We start from the raw sequence: 11,173 nt of genomic DNA on the forward strand, positions 1-11,173 counted from the left end.
TCTCTCTGGGCCTCATCCATCTCATGAAATCTGAATCTCCCTCCACAACTCTTAGCAAAATCTTCTCTGCCTCACTTAGCCCTCTGCTCCCTGATGTATTAAAAATGGGGGTTAGTAAGTCCTGATGTCCACTACAAAGGACATTACATAGAAGTTATGTTTTGAAAGGGTTAAAAATACTGTGTCTTCATAAAAATGTTACTAAATTGAAGTAAAGACTTTGATATTAAAGAAAAAATAGATTTTTAACAATAGAAACATGATATCTGCAAAACATTGTCAACTAACCTCTCTTGTTGCTGTAAAACGTGGACGTTGAAATTCCCGCCATTTTCAAAAGACAGTGCATGTGATGTGTTGGCCACATCCCCACAACTGGGGCATCAAGACAGAGCCCAGGATGTCCTCTGAGAGGGACAGTAGGACTCAGATAGATTTTATAAGTTATGCCTGACTTAGAGGTCTCAGACTCATGTCCTGCACAAAGGACAAAAATGAATTGCCGGGTCTCGGGAGGATAATGATTTTCAGACACAATTATTACGCTGTCCATCGAGTCTCTGTGGCGCAATCAGCCAGCGCGTTCGGCTGTTAACCGAAAGGTTGGTGTTTCGAGCCCACCCAGGGATGAGTGTGTTTACCAACAGATCGTTGGTAATTCAGACATACTGCTGCCATGTCTTCAGAACACGGTCTGCGTATATATCTCTTTCTACGGGCTCCGGCCCCGTCCTTTACAACCGAGTAGGAATTTTTTTCTATCGACTGCTAAGCAACCAGTTGTATGTTTGGTAGCAAATCGAAAGCCGCCGGCCTAACGTGTCCCACTGTACCCACAACCTATCAGGCTCTGTGGTTAGAGTGGGTCCTCCAATAACTTCCATTCCTAATCTCGCCGCTCCGTACCCCCCATGCTCCCCGGGCGCTGTAATTGGCTGCCCCACCGCTCCAGTGTATGGCATCTGTCTCCATGAGTGTGTCACCCCGTGCATGTGTGTGTTCAACAGCTGCCAACCTGGATGAGTCAGATGCGGAGAACCATTTCGTGTGACTACATGACAATAAAGTCATCTTAATAAAGTCATCTTAGGTACTTACATTGATTCTTTATCATTCAAATGGTTATTAGTATGCCATGAGAGACTAAGAGGAAAAAAATTTTGCTTTTTTGATATTTTAATGATAATTTAAGTATTGTGGTTGAAAGAAACATACTGCAACAATTTTTTTTCAAAAACATTGTCTATTTATTTTTTCTGGACTGTCCCTTGTGGTGGACATCGGGTCTTGTTTGATATAAAATGTAATGATGTAATGTTATAATACCGAATTCATTTTCATGTGGATTTCTTTTAAAAAATCTTCTTATTTCATAAACATTGAAATAGATGAAGACATCTGAATGATCTGGCTATTTTACATGAGGGAGGAAATCAGCACATTTCTGTCTGACCTATACTATCGCAATTTCTCACTGTCAACTCTTCAAACTACCAAACAGGGTTAGTTAAACATGGCACCAAAATAAACACATATTTACTGGAATATCCTTACTGGTACTCCCCACAATAAACATTTGAACAAGAATTCAAACTTAGCAGAACACCCAACAATGTTTGAATACTCAAATTTACGGCATCACACACAGCTCCAAATCACAGTGTATCATGAATGGTACAACAGGAAACAGTTTTTGGCCTTTGAAACACACAGAAACATGTTATGCTTGATGCACTTGACAGATGTTTTCCCTTTGCATCCCTCTCTTCTGCACCGTGATGAATGAGCAGCCTCGTCCATCTTTGGCAAGTGGACTGCCCCGTATTTTTGGACATTGGCATTGGGCTGAGGTTCAACAGGCCTCCTCTTCTTTGTTGGAATGTACTCTTCATCAGTACTCATCTCTTCATCGTCACTGGCCACATTGTCAGCCTTGTGATCTCCCTGTGCCTGAGCAATCATCTCCTCAGCCAGCAGCAGCTTGAAGTCGAAATACTGCAGCCTCTCTTTCTTTGGTTTTCCAGAGACTTGGTGGTCTGACCTGTACTCGATCCAGCTGCCAGGTCAACAAAATGCAGGACTGTACGGATCCATTTCCTTGTGCGGCTTGACATAGGATAGAAGCTGATCATGCGGTCGCACAAATCGTAGCCGCCCATGTTTTTGTTGTATTCAGCTACAACAGCTGGTCGAGGCACAGTAACATGGAGCTTCTCTTTTGCTGACCATCTCATTCAACTGTCCTGGGGCTCTATCCCACGGACAGTGGAGGCCATCAAGACTGCCTTGTTATCCTGCCACTTTGTCACGGCAACCTCAGATGGTTTTTTAACAACCATTTCAGATTTACCTCTTCCTTGTTTTTTGTTGTTTCGTTTGGTGTCATCTGACATCTTTGATTTGCATGGTGCAGAGATTCAATTCTTCATAATGGTCCCCGTACCCAGGAGACCATTTGTTTTCAAGCTATCCTGTAGCTTGATGGAGGTGAAATACCTGTCAAAATACAGGTGTGTTCCTGTTGAAAGAGACTGTGCCAACCTGGAGACTGCATTCCCTCTGATTCCAAGTTGTTGGTCAACAGTGAACGTATTCTTGCCTTTGTAAACTTCAAACTCCAGTACCAGACCATTGGGACTGGCAAGGAGAAATACTTTCAGTCCTGTGGGGTTTGGTTTTCCGGGCAAAAACTGTCGTAAAGGACACCGGCCTGTGAATGGAATTATCTGCTCATCTACAAATGCCTTCCCTGGCCTAGGCAGATTAAACAGACACTCTGTTTAAGAGAGGTCTCACCTTCCAGAGGGGATCGCGCTTCTTCTCCTCATCAGAGACATCAAGATCATTTGTGACTTTGATGGACTGCCTGATCTTGAAGAATCTGTCTCGACTCATTGCATCAGCTATAACTGGGACCCTTGTCTTTGCCGCCCAGTACATCCGGATCCTAGGGTATCCGAGGCATGCCATGTACATAGACATGCCAAAGAAGGTTTTCAGCTCCTCTGGTGTGGATTTTAGACTTCCTCCAGTGATCAACATCTCCCGATTGTTTGTTCGTTCTGACATTTCTTTAAAAACTTGGTCATCGATGTGCTGTTGGAAGTAGTCAGAGGGCTTCCAGTTCTGATGGATGTGTCCAGTGTTGTCATTAGAATTACTGTCTTCCACAATAGGGTTGAAACTTAAGTGATAAAGAAAGGAGAGGTATAAGTTCAATGCTCTTTCAGCAGATGTATTATTGAATATTTAAATCAATATGGTCAGTCGTTTGCCATATCAAGTTTTTAACTGATTGTGCACTGTGCCTATGTGTGTGTTAGAACAAGAGTGTGAACTAAAACTGCTCTCATTTCCATTGCTACACACTGTAATAAACTTCAAAACACAATGGGTGTTTTTGGGCTCAGGCTCAGGCTCAGGTTCCTCAACAGCTGCAGTATCCTCCTCTGAACTTTCATCTTCCTCCTCTCTCTGGGCCTCATCCATCTCATCAAATCTGAATCTCCCTCCACAACTCTTAGCAAAATCTTCTCTGCCTCACTTAGCCCTCTGCTCCCTGATGTATTAAAAATGGGGGTTAGTAAGTCCTGATGTCCACTACAAAGGACATTACATAGAAGTTATGTTTTGAAAGGGTTAAAAATACTGTGTCTTCATAAAAATGTTACTAAATTGAAGTAAAGACTTTGATATTAAAGAAAAAATAGATTTTTAACAATAGAAACATGATATCTGCAAAACATTGTCAACTAACCGCTCTTGTTGCTGTAAAACGTGGACGTTGAAATTCCCGCCATTTTCAAAAGACAGTGCATGTGATGTGTTGGCCACATCCCCACAACTGGGGCATCAAGACAGAGCCCAGGATGTCCTCTGAGAGGGACAGTAGGACTCAGATAGATTTTATAAGTTATGCCTGACTTAGAGGTCTCAGACTCATGTCCTGCACAGAGGACAAAAATGAATTGCCGGGTCTCGGGAGAATAATGATTTTCAGACACAATTATTACTCTGTCCATCGAGTCTCTGTGGCGCAATCGGCCAGCGCGTTCGGCTGTTAACCGAAAGGTTGGTGGTTCGAGCCCACCCAGGGACGAGTGTGTTTACCAACAGATCGTTGCTAACTCAGACATACCGCTGCCATGTCTTCAGAACACGGTCTGCGTATATATCTCTTTCTACGGGCTCCGGCCCCGTCCTTTACAACCAAGTTAGAAACTTTTTCTATCGACTGCTCTGCAACCAGTTGTATGTTTGGTAGCAAATCGAAAGCCGCCGGCCTAACGTGTCCCACTGTACCCACAACCTATCAGCCTCTGTGGTTAGAGTGGGTCCTCCAATAACTTCCATTCCTACTCTCACTGCTCCGTACCCCCCATGCTCCCCGAGCGCTGTAATTGGCTGCCCCACCGCTCCAGTGTATGGCATCTGTCTCCATGAGTGTGTCACCCCGTGCATGTGTGTGTTCAACAGGTGCCAACCTGGATGAGTCTGATGCGGAGAGTCATTTCGTGTGACTACATGACAATAAAGTAATCTTAATAAAGTCATCTTAGTTACTTACATTGATTCTTTATCATTCAAATGGTTATTAGTATTCCATGAGACTGTGTATATTACAGTGGTCTCTTGAAGTGAAAGAAAGTGTTTTGACAGTAATTAAAACCAGATTTATTCTGCGGGAAGCTCCCTGGGGTTGTAATTGCAAGACAGTTTCTCCTGAAATGCCTCAAGTCAAGATGAAGCACAGGTCTGTTACTCAGGCTTTGTGGACTCTTCTTTTATAACAAACCTTTACACAGAAAAATGTGAAAATGTGGTTAAAACATTTTTGAGATGCTTCATTATATTTTCACCAACAACTCCTTATCATCTGAGACTTTTAACTGTGATGTCTCTGGTGCTCCCACAGGAATCTCTACACTGGCATAAAGTCTCCATCTTCTGGAGAGAGTGCTGCAGGAGTGGTGACAGTGCAGCTCAGATGAGGTTTCTCTGGAGAATCATGCTGCTCTGCAGCAATCTTAGGAATTTTCTGAAGTAATGCATGAATTATGGACCTCTATTAATCATTCAGTCACCAAGAGGTTAATTATGTGTATGTAACTTGAATCTTTATGGAAGTAAAAATTCTGCTCAGCAGCACTTCTCCCCTCAACTTTAGCACATTTGACTGTACTTGACAGTGACAATTGGGGAAACCGGGAATGTTCACTCTGACTTTAAATGTTTTCTGAACAATCAGGGATTCCGTGCAGGAGCTCAGTGGTCCTGATCTGTATTATTGATACAAAGAGCAGTGAGACAATGGCAGGTTCATACAGAATAAAGACACATTTAGATCCAAACACAGTCTGTAAACATACCTTCATGCTGTCTGCCTTGATAGAGAGTTTGAACCCAATATACTACAAACTATCAAGTCTGACCTTCCAAATGACGCATTATCTTAGAAATCTAATGCTGCTGAAAAGTACAGTACCTATGCAAGACGGGTGATAATGACTCACACATTAGTTGGATATATTCGCTCATAATCAAAGGCGCAAAGGAAAAAGTTTGTCCTTAGCGTTCAGTGTTCAGATGGGCCTGAGCCGTCTCTTCTTCCTGAGACGGCTCATGTCTGTAGAGATATGATATGCATGTTTGATCACTCCAATGCACTGTTCAATGCTGTTGTCTACTGGGGGAGTTGCACTTAAGACAAAACTGTAGGTGCTTGGACAAACTGGTGAAAAATTCTTGTTCTGTGGTAGGCAGAAGGCTCGACTCTCTCGGTGCTGTGGTGGAGCAAAGGATGAGGAGGAAATCATATTCTGTTTTGGAGAACAATAAACATCCTCTCCACAGCATCCTGGCAGGACAGAGGAGCAGCTGCAGTGAGAGACTCATCTCACTGAGCTGCAGGACTGAGAGGTTCAGGAGGTCCTTTGTCCCCACAGCCATAAGGCTTTTTAACAGTGACTGCTGACATGTTCTTCTCAAATTTATTTAATTAGTCATTGATTATGATTATGATTATTATTGTTGTTGTTGTCTAATATACAATCATTGTAAATATTTATATTTTAATGAGCTACTTGACTAATTTGAATTTCCCTCATTGGGGGATGAATAAAGTATTTTTCTATTCTATTCTATTCTATTCTATTGTAGCCACCTAAAAATCACTTTTATTTTGAGGCTTTTTTAAATGGGGAAAAAGAGAGCAAAGTGAGGAAAGGTGGGACAGATGAACCCCAGCAGACTAATCCTATAGCAGCTTAACTATGGGATGTTTCAGGATTACCTGAGCCATCCCTAACCATAAGCTTTATCAAAAAGGAAAGTTTTAAGCCTAATCTTAAAAGTGGAAAGGGTGTCTGCTTCAGTTTGAATGTGGAAAAAGGTTTATTTTGGAAACATTTTAAAAACTGACATTATTCTGTCTTGGAAAACACTGCTAGTGGGAAACATTACACTGGTTGCTGAAAAACTGGCAGAAGTGGACCTTCTGTGACATAAAGTATTCAGCTGAAGTCATCAAGTGATTAACAGAGAACAAAAATCAACATTCTGGAATCCGGACTTCAATTCCATTCAGAATCTGTGGTTGGAATCACAGACCAGAAGAGAGACAGAACAGAGGCCTTCAAACCTGCAGATCATCACAGAATGAGGTCCAATTTTCCAGTGGAGGCATGAAGAAAGCAGTCGTGAGTACCATAACATACAATGAATGCATTAAAACTGACCTGGACAATAATATTTTGAGATTTCACAGAAAAAGGTTTAAAGATGTATAATCATAAAACTGAACAAGAGAGCAAAACAACACACAAGATGGTGGCTGAGAACGGAACGCCATTGCTCTTTTTTAGTCTTATCACTAAATTGTGATGTCATCACTGATGACATCACAATCTCTCTTCTGGTCTTCTTGTCTTCACTGATGATGACATCACAATTGATGTCACCACTGATGTTGTTTGACATCACAAATGTTATATAGGCCAGACATTTTCACTCCTTTTTCACAGTTCGTCAGGAGTTTATCTGAAGAAACACGTCCAGTTTTCGAAGCAAATTTGAAAGTCTCAGCAAACGGTTTTCACATCGTCTAAAAAATCAACACTTAGTTACTATCTTAAATAGTAATTTTGACAAACTCTTAAAAACAACAAGCAAAATGAGTCAAACCAAGATATCATCTGCTCCACTTCAGTGGTGTGACATGGTAGAGGACGATTTACCTGAGGATTTCTACACATATACCATTACTTTTGGCGATAATGAAAGTTATGAGGAACCCACCAACAGGTCAGAAAATGAGCTGTTGGAAAAAGAACAATGCCAGGCCTCTGAGGACTCCACGTCTCCTCAAAAAGTAAATGACGAAGAGGAAAAAGAACCATCCCAGGTCTCTGCTGCGGCTGTGACTCCTCATTCCGAGGACGTCCAGCTGGTGCAGGATCATCCCCAGGCCTCCAAAGTACGTCGCGTCACGTGGAAGTTTCCAAATTCACAAACCGACAAACAAGCCCAGGCCTCCAACAAATATAACATTACTTTTGGCAGTAACGAAAGTTATAAGGAACCCAGCAACAGGCAAGAAATTTTAACATCAAGCCTAGAAAATGACCTGTTTGAAAAAGAACAATCTCAGGCGTCCTACAAATATAACATTACTTTTGGCAGTAATGAAAGTTTGGAGGAACCCACCAACAGATCAGAAATGTTGGACGTGTTGGAAAAGGAACAATCCCAGGTCTCTGCTGCGGCAGAGACTCCTCATTCCGAGGACGTCCAGCTGGTGCAGGATCATCCCCAGGCCTCCAAAGTACGTCGTGTCACGTGGAAGTTTCCAATTTCACAAAGCGAGGAGATTCCCTCTAATGCCTCTGCTGCCGACGAAGATTATGGAACAGAAAAATTACAGGAATCTTACCAACATAATAAGGACAAGATCAACTATTTATACCATCGGATGGATATTGTCAGGACTAAGCTGCTGAAAAAGAATTTCTTTCTGACACGAGAAAAAGACAGAAGAGTCGCAGCAGAGAATAGCTGCTCCATTTCTGAGGAAAAACTCAAGGACCTGGAAAACTGTTTGACGTGTGAGCGTCATCTCCGTGAAAAGTGTGAGCAGGAGCTCAAGGAATGCAATGACGTAATTGCAGAATTGATTGAAACACTGAAACCACCAGTATCTGAAACTGAATATCAGTCAGTTGTAAAAGAGGTAGAGAGCTTGAAAGAACAACTCAAAGAAAAGACTGCCTCCAATATTGATCTTGCCTCCAAACTAAAGGCACAGGAGGAGGAAACAAAGACACAGGAAAAGAAGGTGGCAGAACTTATGAAGGCTGTATTTCTATCCGTCATCATCAAGCCAGAAGAAAAAACAGAGCTGTACATCCTCCCAGAACTCCATTTAGATCAGATACGTCTTCCACCAAAGAACATAACTGTAGAAGAGCTGGCTTCACAAGTGGAAGTATCGAATCTAGAAGTGGATGGAGTCAACAAAACAGAACCACAAGGGATCCCTGAGCAACCAAAAGAGAACGTTACATCAAAGAAGCGTCGGCGCAAGAACAAAAAGATGCCAGAAACCATTGTAAAGAACCAGCCTGAAGTCATCCAGGAACCTCAAGACACGGAGGACATTTCATCACCTTTCGTTGTCCAGGAACCACAGAAGATTTCTGAACCCGTGGAAGAAAAGGAAATAGAAAGGGCTTCTGAAGACTCACAGGAAGTGATTCCATTAGATTTGGCTCATCAGGCTGGAGTGCCACAACCAGACGTGGTCCCAGAACTGGTGAGTGACATCGAAATGGAATTAGTCCCACAACCAAAAGATGTCTCAGAGCCACCAAAGGAGAAAGTTTCTTCTAAAAAGCGTCGGCGCAAAAACAAAAAGACGGTAGAGACCAATATAAAGAACGACCAGCCTGAAGTCATCCAGGAACCTCAAGACACGGAGGACATTTCATCACCTTTCGTTGTCCAGGAACCACTTCCAAAGCAAAATCAAGAAAGAACTTTCATTGTCATCGAAATGGAACCAGCCTCTAAACAGTCAGAGGACTCTCCAACATCAAACCCCTCACATGTCACAGAAGACTTGTCTCTTCAACTTGCAGCACCAGAACAAGCAGTGGACAAGTTTAACCCCTCAGAAGAAAGACCAGAGCTGCCTTCAATGTGGAGGCGCTTCAAAAAATATATGACGCCTAAACATCGCCGACAATACAAAGACAACAACATCAAGAGAGAAAGTAGCAGCAGCGTTTAGTTTCGCTCACAAGACTAGTCACCCAATGAAATCTCTATACATCCTGTTACAGTAACATCAATAAAAATACTTCAAATGTATCTATCTTTTGTACGGCTCTATCTTTTCATCCTGAACAACTGCACTGACTGAAAGTATCAGTGCATTGTTCTCACAGCTGTTCAGAGCATTATTGTGTCATTCAAATAAGAATATGAATAAATTATTATTACATTGATTCATGTGTTTAAATAAAATAAAACGTAAAAAAAAAAATTACGCACTTGTTTGGATTCTTTTATCAAAATAAGAAACAATTAAAAGGTCATTTTCATCAAAAGTTATTCTTCCAAAGACAAATAAGGTATTTTTGATATTGTTGAGGGTTTGATTTCCCCTTTTATTGTACATATTTATGCACTGTGCTTACATAGAGTTGATACACTCCTTTTTGAAAGGAACAAGCATTGACCGCACAGTGTGAAGGGTTAGAACACTACATGCTTACAGGGGGAGTCAAAACAGGTCAAAATATTTGAACCATGAATAGATTTTACTGGTGTTAAAAGATGAGTTTCCCTGTTTAGTGTCACGACAGCTGGAATGTACATCAGCATATGAATTAGTGTCTAACAGGAGGACTCCACTCTGGACGCAGCAGAGGACATCTTGAGAAAGTGGAGCCAAAGAGAGTAAAACCACCAAGCTGCTTAAAGCTGCTTGATCTGACTGCTCAGGTGTTTTTTGTGTGTTTGACCCATCAAACTCACCTCCATCCTCTTACACATGAGGAAACTCTGGTGCTCTGCTGCATTTCTCAATAGAAATTAAATATATGTATACATGTGATTTTGTTTAAAAAGTTAGATAACGTATGTGTGGAACACTTTAACTGCAGGAGTATTTGTTGGAATGAAACGATGCAAAAAGTTGAATAAACTTTTAGTAAATTGTTGCTCGTGTTCTTTAGCTGACGTCGCTGACATTTCAGTCGCAAAATGAATGTTGACTCAACCGGTGGAAATTGATCGACGACCGGTACTGACTGAGTTAACCAAAATTAAACTTTGATTTGATGTGTCCTTCCTATCTGAGTAGTACGCTGGGCTACAAAAAAAATATCTCCACATTAAAATGCATTTTTTTTCTCACAGGCATCTACCACTTAAACTGCTCTCCACCTACATTTTTAGTTGAATGTGCTCCTCTTCCAGTGACTGAAGTCCGACATGTGTGTGGTAGTTACCATATAGACCATATGATGTTGATGACGCGCAGCACATATGCCCAAACTGGGCCACTGTTCTATTAAACAGTCGTGCTACTCTTGGCTATTCAAATATAAAATCACCACAATTTAAGAAAAACATTTTCTTTTTTAAATACTGAGGACACGACCTCGGTGTCCTCTATGGTAGTTACGGCATTGAATGTGATGGGATGTGAATGTGAATGTGAAATGGGATACTGTCAACACAACAAGACTACAAAATCAAACAATCCATCAGGCCAACTTTTATAACACTGTCAGACATCATGGTCATGGTAGTTCATCTGAAATACTCTTTAAAGTTACATAAACAGGGATGAGTTTCCTTTCCATATCACGTATCAAATGTGCATAACTAAATAGTGAAAAGCCAAACTGATAATCTGATCGATACAACTGTTATAAATGCTGTACTACCACCATAAACTGTTGAAGAAGTGGAGGAGCTTTCCCTCACGCTAAAGAGTGATTGTGGACAGAGATGGAGGCCAGCAGCAATGACCAGAGATGATTCTACACCCTAGTGGGGTGAAAAAATAAGCATAAAATTCCGAGGAGGCTGCTCCAACCAGCAATAAGTCATCAGTATGTAACAATCAATCTGACAAAAAAATTATGAACTTGCAACCAGCAATGTC

At 41.5% G+C, this 11,173-nt stretch overlaps 1 non-coding gene across 1 annotated transcript; it reads left to right on the forward strand.

The window, feature by feature from the left end:
- The first annotated feature begins 4,025 nt into the window (after positions 1 to 4,025).
- On the forward strand, positions 4,026 to 4,099 carry trnan-guu (transfer RNA asparagine (anticodon GUU)). The gene has a single exon. It is a non-coding gene; the product is annotated as a tRNA-Asn (tRNA).
- Positions 4,100 to 11,173: the final 7,074 nt, after the last annotated feature.

Source organism: Leuresthes tenuis, unplaced genomic scaffold, assembly GCF_036924035.1.
Source record: "Leuresthes tenuis unplaced genomic scaffold, fLeuTen1.0.hap1 SCAF_17, whole genome shotgun sequence".
NCBI lineage: Eukaryota > Metazoa > Chordata > Actinopteri > Atheriniformes > Atherinopsidae > Leuresthes > Leuresthes tenuis.